The sequence below is a fragment of the Neophocaena asiaeorientalis genome, unplaced genomic scaffold (assembly GCF_003031525.2).
Source record: "Neophocaena asiaeorientalis asiaeorientalis breed wild unplaced genomic scaffold, Neophocaena_asiaeorientalis_V1.1 scaffold505, whole genome shotgun sequence".
Classification (NCBI taxonomy): Eukaryota; Metazoa; Chordata; class Mammalia; order Artiodactyla; family Phocoenidae; genus Neophocaena; species Neophocaena asiaeorientalis.
In genome coordinates this window covers 3436708-3448234 of record NW_020174704.1, presented here as the reverse complement: position 1 = coordinate 3448234, position 11527 = coordinate 3436708, and the positions used below count along the sequence as shown (strand labels likewise).

Below are 11527 nucleotides of genomic sequence, written 5' to 3'. Positions count from 1 at the left end.
CGCCGGCGGAGGGGGCGGGGTGTGCGTGTGCGCTGGCTCGCCGGAGGCGGGAGGGGGCGGAGCCCTTCGCTGTCTGAGCCCGCGCGGTTCCGGCGAGGTGCGTGTCCTGGCTGACGCTGTTGCCTAGAGCAGAGCGAGCTGGACGCGCCACCCGCGGGGCTGGCAGCTGCTTTCATTTACTAGGAGACACTGTTTCCCTGCAGGAGAGTCCGGGAGCGCGCAGACACACACACGCTTACTGATACACACACTCTCGCACACACGTTCACGGACACACACATACACACGCGCACACACGCGCTAGCGCGCTCGCTCTTCACAACTGCATCCCCAAACCGGCAGAGAGAAGCTACTGCGGTTTCTCTTAACCTCCGCGTCGTCGGGCGAAGCAGGGCCATTGTGCATCAGGGAAAGCCCGGTGCCTGCGCTGCCGCCTCGGGTACGTAACCCCGGAGACCGCTCACCCCCTCGGGTAAGCTAGTCTCTCTCTCCTTGTAACCTGTTCGCGGTTGGTGCCTGCAGACCGGAGGGAGAGGGTGGGAGGTTGCTGGTGAGCCAGTGGGGGCGAGACCGGAGTTGAAATTTCAGGGGCATGCAGCCTCTAGCAGCGTCGTCTAGCGGGAGCAATTACTATTCCCGGTTACTTATTCTACCCAGCCCTGGAGTTGCTCCCCCTTTTCTCCCCTTCCTCGTAGCCCAAGATGTACTTTGCTCCTTGGTTGCCAAGGAGACTTGCTTAAACATCAGCCTTGGGGCGTCTGTTGAAAGAACTGGTTTCTTAAATGATGCTGTTATTTATCTTGATTTTTAAAAGTGAAATGCACACTGAGGACCTTGTGGTAATTTGGCATTCGTTAATCTGTATTCAGGCGACGGTTTCATTCAACTTCAAGAAAAGCGGTAATTGCACTGTATGGAGTGCTTTAAAAAGGATTCGTCAGATGGATTTTTCAACGGATTGAGTCTTGAATCATAAATTACTCCCATTTTGGTGATCTTATAAAGAACGCTGATTCCAATTAAAATCCCTTCTTCCCCTCTCTTTCCACAGTATATTTTGCAGTTCACTCAGGCGTGATTGTCTTAACATTAAAAGCAGAAGATGAATTAATTATGGTTCCCCACAGAAGGATGATCTTCTGTTGTAAAATGACCAGAACAGGAATACATATGTGAATTCCTAATGTAAGGAGATAGCTTTCATAGCATACATCTTTGTTAACATTTCTGTATCCACTGCATCACTCTTTGAGTGCAGTTTTTTGCACCTCTGCCCATTTCTGAGAAGATTCTGTTTTCTTTCAAGTCTCTTATTGATTTTTGATGTATATCTATATGTAGGTAGATATAGATATAAAATGTGTGCCATAGGTTAATACACCAGATTCTAAGCTTTTAGAGCTTATATTAAAATGCAGAGAGGAAGGAAGCCCAGCTTTCTAGATCCTGTTGGTTTTTTTCTGATAGATTGGATCCTTTACTGGAGCACTGTTGAGGCCCAAGAGGAGGTCTGTCTCACAGGAACCCTTAGGAACTGGGCTGTCAGTTTCACCTTTAGGCCTCAGGCACCTGATGGGTGAACTTATCACACAGCACTTGGAGAGATCTGCAGTCCAGTAATTACACTCTGCACTAACTTCATACCTTCATTACAAAGAGAAATGGCCTAGTAAAGACCCACTGGCATTCAACAGTTCATTTTGTTTTCCTTTGATATTTGTTCCTTTTTTCTACCTTTTATTAAGTGAGGCCAGGAAATATATCAAATTGTTTTTATTTAGATTTTAAACTGTGTCATACAGAGTGTAATTATAGGAGGAAGAAGGGAAGCGATCATAACTGAGGTAGGTGGAGGGGATTTGTGCTACTGACGGTGGGCAGGTGCTGTGAAATGAATAAGATGACAAACATTTTATATTCCAGTTTACAAAGTACTTTCTGTACACTTCTTTTTTAATCCCCATAACAACCTTGTGAGGTCAAGGAAGTATCTTCAGTTTAAAGCTGAGGGACCTAGACTCAGAGCTTGCTCAAGGTCACAGAGCTAGTAAATGGGAAAGCCCTTTTTGGATCCAGGCTCTTTGCCTTTTAAAAAATCCTGTGTCTGCTTCTCCAGTGTGTGCAGGGGTCTGACAGGCAAGGTAAGGGACTGGAGCAGGCCCAGTGGGAAACACGTGGGAGAGAGGTGGTGTGGATTATGGCAGGAACATGCAAACCACTGTAAAGGGGGCAGCTCCTACTTGCCTGTTGCTGGTTGTTGCCACCCTGGCTTTAAAAGGTTCTCTTTTTTTCAAGAAAAAAAAGAAACTTCCAGATTTTTAAATTTTAAGTGTCTTTAATTTAAAAAACTGTAAGGACCACATTAAAAATGTAACTGGGCCACGAGTGGCCTGGGGCCTACCAGTTTGCAATCCATAACTAGTGAGGTCTCATTCAATTCTAAACTGTTTTTCTCTAACAGAATACTGATGTAAACAAATACATCCATCATTATGAGAGTGATTGGGAGTTTTCTGATTTTGATATTAAAATCTCTTAACAGACATGCTCAACATCCAATAAACAGGTCCAGGTTTGTTCCTGAGGGTTCCTAGGTCTCTTTCTCACATCTCAGAGAAAATGAAAGCATGAAGTGCTCCAAAAGAGGAATTTTTGAATCTGGTGAAGCAAAAGCATTTATAGTTTAAAACTTTTCATGCTTGTAACAATTTGTTCTGCGCGTAGGGCTAAGAAGTATAGGAGAATTCAGTCGGGTACCTATCATTGCAGGAAGAGGTAGAATAGAAAGTTGGTCAGAAAAAAGGAGCATCCTGAACCTTTCAATGAAAAGTTCCTATTAAGGCTTTAGGTAATTAGTTAAAACCTACCACAGAATAGGAACAAAAATGTAACTGGAAACTCAAAGGGACGTTCGATTCCAGGACCCTGGGCAGAGAAAATACTCCTTAAGTAATCTTGTAATGAAGCAAATATTTTTGAGAGACTGCCACTTTCTGTGTCTACTAAACTACAAAGATGTCAGTAGACTTCACTGAAGCAGAGCTGGTGGTCAGAAAGGAGTGTTATTTTATTTACATCATTTCTTTTGTGGATCCAAATAGGTCTCATTAAAAAAGAAAGAACCAACACTTGGACAGTCGCTTCTAATAGTTCTGTTATTCTAAAATCATCCTCTGGAAGGAGGCTTTAGTGATAAATAGATAAATTCCAGTTTTCAATTCCTGGAAATGTGTTGCACATCTAATAAAAGAGCCGTGAAGATGTTAGTCAATACTAATATAACAAAGTCCTGGCTGGGTGTTGTGGAGATAACATCTCTGCCCTTAAGGATTCAAAGCAAACAAACATATTGTTCCTGGCAGCTTCTACTTTTCCAGCCCCTTCTACCTGCAAACTGCTTTCCATATTGTCTTCACAACATCCCTATAAAGTGAGCATGTTATTTCCATTTGACAGATGAAGCATCCAAGATTACGTGATGTTAAACTGGACCAGTGAAAGAAAACTTTAAACCTCAGCCCCTCTTCTCACTTCATACCCACTCTTCTCTGTCAGTTACCTAGTGGAGGTTATAGACATGTATATAATTGTGATTTTGAGGCAGTTGTGTGTTAAATGCTACGACAGAGATACAAAATCCCACAGAAACACAGATACAAGAAAAAAATTAAAAAAATATTCTGACTGTGGAGGTCAGGTAAATCCTGTGTAGGAGGAGTATTAATGCTGGACCTCGATCAAAAGATGGAAGGTTCTGCCAGACAGTCAGTTGGAACTGTGAGCTGAGAGGATAATGTACATGATCTCTGATATTGATGAGTTCATCATTGTAGCCGAAGGGATGACACAGGCTGTGGGAATGATCTCCAATTGGAGTGCAGCAAGAAGAAGGAACTGGGGTTGTAGGGAGGGGGTGGAGGAAGACAAGATGGTGGAGGAGACCAAGAGGGCAGTTGTAGACATAGAGGAGAATCCAGAGAGTGTAGTGCTGATTCCTCTAAAAGACTGAACATAAGGCTAAGGATGAACCAAGTATTAAGTTCTCTATGCAGAGTTTGGTACACAATAAACACCCAGTAACTGTTACGGCGTGTCTGTATTCTTAACATCTAATACCTGGCACATAATTTCCTCTCGTCTTCTCACTTTTCTGTGGAAAGAAAGCATGTATAGATATTTTACATGAATGCAATTAGAGTGGACAAATACCTGGAGTTTTAGAAATGGGAAAGAGATTTTGAAAATTAGATGAGAAAAGAACATATCAGTGTAAACATTTTCTTTTCGTAGGGTCACAGGCTTGGAGGTTAGGGAGGCTCTTGCAGATAGAGATTTTAATGTTAGATACACCTTTGATGAAGTCTCTTATCTGTGGGATAAGTGAGGAGATATGTATGCTGTGTGTTAGCTGTTTGGAAATCTACACTCACACCCAGAGAGAAGCCTTTAGTAACAGATAAATGTCCTCTACTCTTGATCCTGATTGGGTCAACTTTTTGTTCCCTGGGTGGAAATATGAAATAAAAAATGTGACAAGTAAGTGGAAGTTAGACTTGGATTCAAGTACTAGATTTGGAATGACTGGGTGGGAGAACTGCCTGTTAGAATCATGGGCACAAGATAACAGGATGAAATAAAATAGAAAACATGACAGCCAGCTAGAGTCTAGCACCGAGGACATTTGGCATGACAGGAGTTCGCTTTGAAGTTGGAGGGATTTTAATTCCCATCAAGTACAGTATAAGCCAATGTGATGATTTGCTCTTCACAGATATATTTGGCAAGTAATGGAAAATATTATGAACACGTGATGTTAGGAGCCCTTCTTTCTTATTAAACAGAGCTTTTGATGACAGTGGAGATAGACCTGGTTTTGTCTCTGTGTCAGGCAGTGCCTTACTCCTCCCTTCCTTCCTTCTGTATCTGGTTCCCATTATCTCAGAATTTCTTCCAGTTTGGAGAGTAGAACTTGAGAATTTATCCCAGAACATCTTGCTTTCCCACTTATTGGGAATAAATAGATGAAATTCGTTTTGTTCATCTTTTCCCTGGTTCTGTGATTCTGATAGGGTCCTTCATGCTCACACCCTTCTTGCTGAGATCTTAGCTAAGAGGTGGAAGAAGCACTCAACTTTCTTCATACTTCTTTTGCTCTTGCCATGTTTCATATGCGAATTGTGATGCACTAATGCATTTAATTTAACTTGATTTAGACATACGGCGCTATAAATTTCGATGAGATTTTAAGAAGAACTATGTATAAAAAAATAACAGTTGCAAACCTGACTTGGAGTCAGATTAATTCCACATATGGTGAAAGCGCTGAAAGCTGTAAATTTATCTAGAAGAGTTTTACAAGGTTGGAATTAACTGACTGATAAGATGATTTTTAAATGAAGAAGGAAAATCTTTGGCAGTTTTCGTAGACTCTTGACTTTCTCCTACATGTTTGTTTGAGGTATAATATAGTCTACTTTCCATGCCAGATGAGCTAGTTCCAGTTACTTAGAAGCAGGACTTTTCTATAATCCCCCTACTCCCCAGCACAGCCTGTTTGGCATACAGGATATTGTTCGAATAAGTAGTCCCATCCAAGCTGATCGCTTCAGTGGGAACACAGTCAATGCTAATGGGACAGATGCCAAGAGCAGTGGAGGAGGCATTTTGCAATTTTTTATGACACAAGTTCTGGTGCCTCATTTTAAATCATTCCTTAGAAGCCTTATTATTTATAAGTTTTAGTTCTTCCAGTTCTTGCACGTTGTGTGCACGGTAGCGTGGCACAGCCTTGGAGCCTGGATTTGAATGCCAAACCTGACACTTCTTGGCTGTGTGATCTTGGTACTGGCTCTGGGACCGAGCTAACATATCTCCCCTCAGTCTCATTTTCCTCATCTGTAAAATGGGAATTCTATTACCTTGATGACAGGGCTATTCTCAGACTAAATAAGATATGCATAGTAAACATCTAGCACAATGCCCAGTGCATAATAAAATCTCAGTACTCACTAATTCCTTCCCTTTGCCTCCCCTTTCCCTCCTACCTTTGCCTTCCTCAACATGAGGATAGAATTCACTTAAATTGTATGTCCCATGTAAAATGTCTTAATCTGGTCCGCCAGCCTTAGCGAGGAGCTAGCCTCTTTGTGTAATGCAGCTTTGAGTGAGCAGTGGACTGCTTAGGTGGGCTCTCCTGGGGAGAGGAATGTGTATGTTGGGGTTAATGTCTGTCAGAGGCTCTGGCCAGCCTTCCCCCTCTTTTCTGCAACTCCTGAAGCCACAGGGAAAAGGAGGGAGGGTCAGTTTTCTCCTGTCTAGGCAGCTCACTGGGGCCCTATTATAGGATCTCTTCAGGGGTCCCCATCTGTAAAAAGCACAAAGCTGCCTCTTGTGTCCCCTGTGGATTAATAAAAGCAGCATCTATTACTTGGTGGGTACAGACCTCCTAACCTTTCTCTGAGATCAAGTTCTAGTTGCCAACATCTTTCTATTCAACTAGGGGTTTCCCTTCATGCTGAATTATGTAAATTTTATGAAAAGGTCAAGAGCTCCCCAGGCTCAAAGAAAAAACTCTTCAAATTCACTTTCAAGTCAGATAGGATTAAAGTCTTCCCAAAGAGAATACTTCCTAGTTAAATCTATTTCTTTTTTTCTCTGTACCACCCTCTGTCCCCTCCCCCGCCCCTGCCAAGCAAGTCCTTATCTTCACAAGCGGCAGAGTAATCTTTCGCTTTTTTGATATCATTTGGTTCTCTGATGACTGAGGAGTGCAGATGAGGTTAGTGTGTCCTGACTTTTTTCAAGGTTACCCCCCCGCTCTTGGGCTTGGGGTAACCCAGACAGCCGTGGGAACTACTAGCAGCCTACTACACTGTTGACTTCTGTAGTAGTGATAACAAAGAACATTTATAGGAAGGTAGTCTGAGCAGTAAATTTTAGGAGCCTATATACCATGCTAAGTTCTGTTTTTATCATACAGCGAATTACAAAGCACTTCATTATAGAAAAGACTGTTTCTTGTGCTAAATGTGCTCTGGTATGTATGTATGTATTTATTTATTTCAGTGTTTCTTTAAATATGTTGTAGTATAATAATTCAGATATATGTTTAGTAGTTGGTAAGTAACATTAGTTTAGATACCTAAAATAAGAAAGGCTTAGGGAATTGCTCATGTTAAATTTGTGATCGTTTGTCAAAGACAGAATATCCTTTACCTATGTCTTTACTCTCTGCGAATCCAGAAGAGAATATAGTAAAATTAAAAAAAAAAAAAAGATTCAGTATATAGTAGATATTTATTATAGTGAGGTTTGAATTCCAGGATGAAAAATATGGTAGCCAAGATGACATCAGTGCCACATCTTGTGTTTGCATCTAATTCACACAACAGCAAAGTTACAAAATCATATTACTAAGGAAAAAAAGTCTTTTAATATGAGCATATTCTCAACCACTTCCCAAGTGACAGCTGTGGTTATTATTTTGGAAATTTAGATTCACAATTGAGGTAGATATCCAAATGGAAGAGATTTATTTTGATAGAGTCTCTCTTTGACTTGCTTCCTCATCTATTCTGTTTGACACTCCCTGAAAGGAGACTTTTTTTTTTTTGCAGTACGCGGGCCTTTTTCACTGTTGTGGCCTCTCCCGTTGCGGAGCACAGGCTCCGGACGCTCAGGCTCAGCGGCCATGGCTCACGGGCCCAGCCGCTCCGCGGCATGTGGGATCTTCCCGGACCAGGGCACGACCCCGTGTCCCCTGCATCGGCAGGCAGACTCTCAACCACTGCGCCACCAGGGAAGCCCAGGAGACTTTTTTTTAAAGTGCTGTTTTTGTGATAGGCAGTAGTATAGATACAATCCAATAACCCTTCAGCTGCAAAGATTCACCAGTCTTTCTCAGCCTGATGTCTTTGAGCTGATATGACTGATTGGTTTTTTGAGAATTCAAAGCCTAAAGAAATATGGAATGAAGGTTTTGGTTTTTTCTTCTGTGGAAACATTAATTACCTACAATCTGATTTAATTTGGACACAGCTTATCTTCTTCAGCTTTGGGTCAAAGCTACTTATCATTTCTTGAAGGTATTTAATATCATCTAAAGATAGGGCTTCCGAATTGATCAAATGTCATTTGAGAAACTCGTGCACAGCCCTAAGGCCTTTCTACACAGTATTTAACTTGACTTCTTACTGAAACTCTAATTTGTGAATCTTAGTGTCATCCGTGGGGTTTTATGGTTAAATTTCCTTTTCTGACCTTGTTATCTTTCACAGAGTTGTCAGCTTTTGATTTGTGTTTCATGTTGTTCTATCAATATTGCTCTCCAGAAGTCTGTAGTGAATTTATTGTCACTACATATTTTCAGTTGCTTTAAAGTGGAATATTGATACATTTGATGTACGTAACTGCTGAAGAGTTTGCAGATGTGGGTGGAGCTCATTGGCCAGCACCTTGTCTCTTTGTGGCTCAGGGTTTGATAAGTGTGGAATTGGGACAGGAAGAGTCAGTTACGTGGTTTAGCTATGTATTGCCTTTGTAAATAAGGACATACTTTACCCCTTGTCCGAATGGGGCATGAAATTCCCAGACCTCCTCAATGTGTACCTTGATTACTGTATTTTTCTTTTTGGGCACTGTATTCTTGGAGTTCTGCTACTTCCTCTATATTGATCTCTTTTTGTAAAACCATATCCTATGATTGCTTAAGAATTTTGTTGCTATCATTCTTGGCTCATGTGCAAACTTGCAGTGCCTCACTCAGCAGCTATTGGTATTCTGTTCCTTTTCTTTATTCATGTGTTGATTGATGAAGAGCCAGAGGCAAGGATGAAAGAGGACCTCTTGCATCTCAACATTAAGTGAGCCCATCAACTGTGTTGGACAGTAACCAGCCATAGAGCAAGATATTTAAGAAGCCCGCTAGGGGCAGGACAGGAGTAAAGACGCAGAGGTAGAGAATGGACTTGAGGACACAGGGAGGGGGAAGGGTGAGCTGGGACGAAGTGAGAGAGTGGCATGGACATATATACACTACCAAATGTAAAATGGGTAGCTAATGGGAAGCAGCCCTATAGCACAGGGAGATCAGCTCCGTGTTTTGTGACCACCTAGAGGGGTGGGATAGGGAGGGAGGGAGGGAGGATCAAGAGGGAGGAGATATGGGGATATATGTATATGTATAGCTGATTCACTTTGTTATACAGCAGAAACTAACACACCATTGTAAAGCAATTATACTCCAATAAAGATGTTAATAAATAAATAAATAAATAAAATAAGAAGCCCAGGTATCACTGATTCAAGAACTTTTTTAGTTCTGTCTCTTCTTATCTGGAACCTCATGGTTGACCTCAGGGATGGGAGCGGATTGAGTTTCAGGAGAGGATTTTTCTATATGGTGGCACAGCGTCCATCAGTATCTCAGCCAGGAAAGAGGATCCTCACAGGAACGAGCCACATTTCCCTCTCAGGCCAACTTTCAGGCTTCCTGAGGGCAGTGCCAGTGTTGATAAGGCCTTTTCTTAAGACTGCTCCCACGTGTGGTTGCTTGGGTCCCAGAGCAGAACTGAAAATCCCTCACTGGCTGTATTTCTGTACGTGAGGTGAGCCTGGGGGCCATGTGCAATGAAGCAGATCGGGAGAACAAGGGCCCTCGGAGTCAGAGTCCTTGAGTTTCCAGCTCTGCCGCGGGAGCTCTGTGGCCGAGTCTCCTTTATAACTGGGATAATAGTAAGAATCATGAGAACAAAATTAGATATATTTTTTAAAACTCTGTTTGTACTAAAGAGCTCCATTATTGATTTGTTTGGCTGTTCTGGAGCCTTGCTTTAGAAAATCATACATGATCACTGTTCTATAGAGGTTGCAAGCAGGCTCTGTAAAGAGATGGTCCTCAGAAGGACCTGGAGTTGTTTTAAAAATATAGATTCCTGGAGTCTATATTTATTGTGCTGGAATCTGTATTGGTACCGAGCCCCTGAGTATTAGAACACCCTTCCCGAGTGATTCTGTTGGTGGGTCTAATCCCCGAGCTGCAGGTCAAGAGCACCGTGACCTGCACACACTCTGCTCCTTATTCCTCCCTCCCAGGGACCCGCCGTGCCACCTGGATCCGGGCCTCAGTTTTCTTGCCATTCACACTTAACAAAAAAAAGAGCAAGGTAAATAAGTTCTGAGGTCACCCAACTCTATGGATATTCAGTGGACGTTTAAACATTGCAGGCGATTCTTTACTAAGTGCTCTGGATAGGAGTCGTAATGTGTGATTAACATCTTCACTGCTGAAACAGAAGTTAGGATTTTCCACTCAGATTTGTGTACAAGTAATCAGGTGAATCACTGCAGAGAGCATCTTTATAAATACCCTCATGGCAGTATTACCCAACATTGAAGCAGTTTGATTGATTAAAAAAAATAGACATTTCTGCACAAGATAAAATCAGATGCTTTTTTATACCTTTTTAGATTTAGAGTGTTGATGGTGATTACATGGCATTATATAAGCCAACTGGAGAATACAGTTTCTACTGTGGATAAAGTCCTGTGAGTCATTGATTAACAGGGTCTATCTGTAGTGGACTGTGGCAGGATAGTATAGATCTTTACAGCAGGATTTCTCCGGGAGCAGAGAAACCGTAATTTTGAACTGTCGTTTGCTCTTTATTTTAGGGAAGGTTTGGAGGGTGTTTTGTAGGTCTTTAATAGGCTTTTAAATTTAATATTCTGTCCTCAAACTGGCTGAAACAGAGTGTGACTATGTATGTGCGTCTTTTATGTCTGAGGGGAATTTCATGACCTTCTTCACTATCATGATCTTAGAGCATCAAAACATTTGAATATCAGGCATTTTGAGGAGATGTGCAACTCTTAAGCACCAGCATACAGATAAGGAGAAAAAGAAACCTTGCCATTAAACAGCTTATGAAATTATAAGCGAACTTTACAATCTAAGAGAGTTATGCATGGTGAGGATATTGCCTACTTATAGTTTTAAGAGAAGTCATTTTAAGGCGTGTGAGTACATGAAAGAAGGGCAGATACTATACTTATATTTGTTTGTCCGTGTTCGTTTAATCATTATTATGACTATTGTGATGGTTTCTCTGATACTGAGTTAGGTACAAACCAGCTTAATCCCTTTTGCAGGATTATTTTTGAGTTGAAGAAAAAAGGCTTTTGACCTAAAGAATGACCATGTTAGAACTGGAATTGTTTTGTTGAGTTACCTTTGCCTCCTTGGAGAATCAGATGAAATGGTGTGTTTAGAGCTTTGGCAAATTAGAGTTAGGGTGTACTCTTTCTTCTGCTTTTTGTGTCAAGGATGAGAGCAGTGGAGAGAGAGGGAGGGAGAGGGAAGTGCGTGAGGATAACTTAAAACTGCATTTACCATCAGTTGGTTTTGAGACTGCAGCTTCATTAGGTGGCTAGCACTTGGCTCGTCTGCCAAAATCATCTCTTTGGCCATCTGTGCCAAATGAGAGGAAGTAATGGCCTTGGGCACAGCTGCTGAGCCTAATGTGTATTT

The 11527-nt window shown here is 41.8% G+C and overlaps 1 protein-coding gene across 1 annotated transcript in view; it reads left to right on the top strand.

Moving 5' to 3' along the window:
• The first annotated feature begins 272 nt into the window (after positions 1–272).
• The window catches only part of KLHL32 (kelch like family member 32), a 229614-nt gene continuing 218359 nt past the window's right edge, over positions 273–11527 (top strand). The window contains exon 1 of the mRNA XM_024759311.1: positions 273–472. The gene's annotated coding sequence lies outside the window, so the exon portion shown is untranslated. The remainder of the gene's footprint in view (positions 473–11527) is intronic.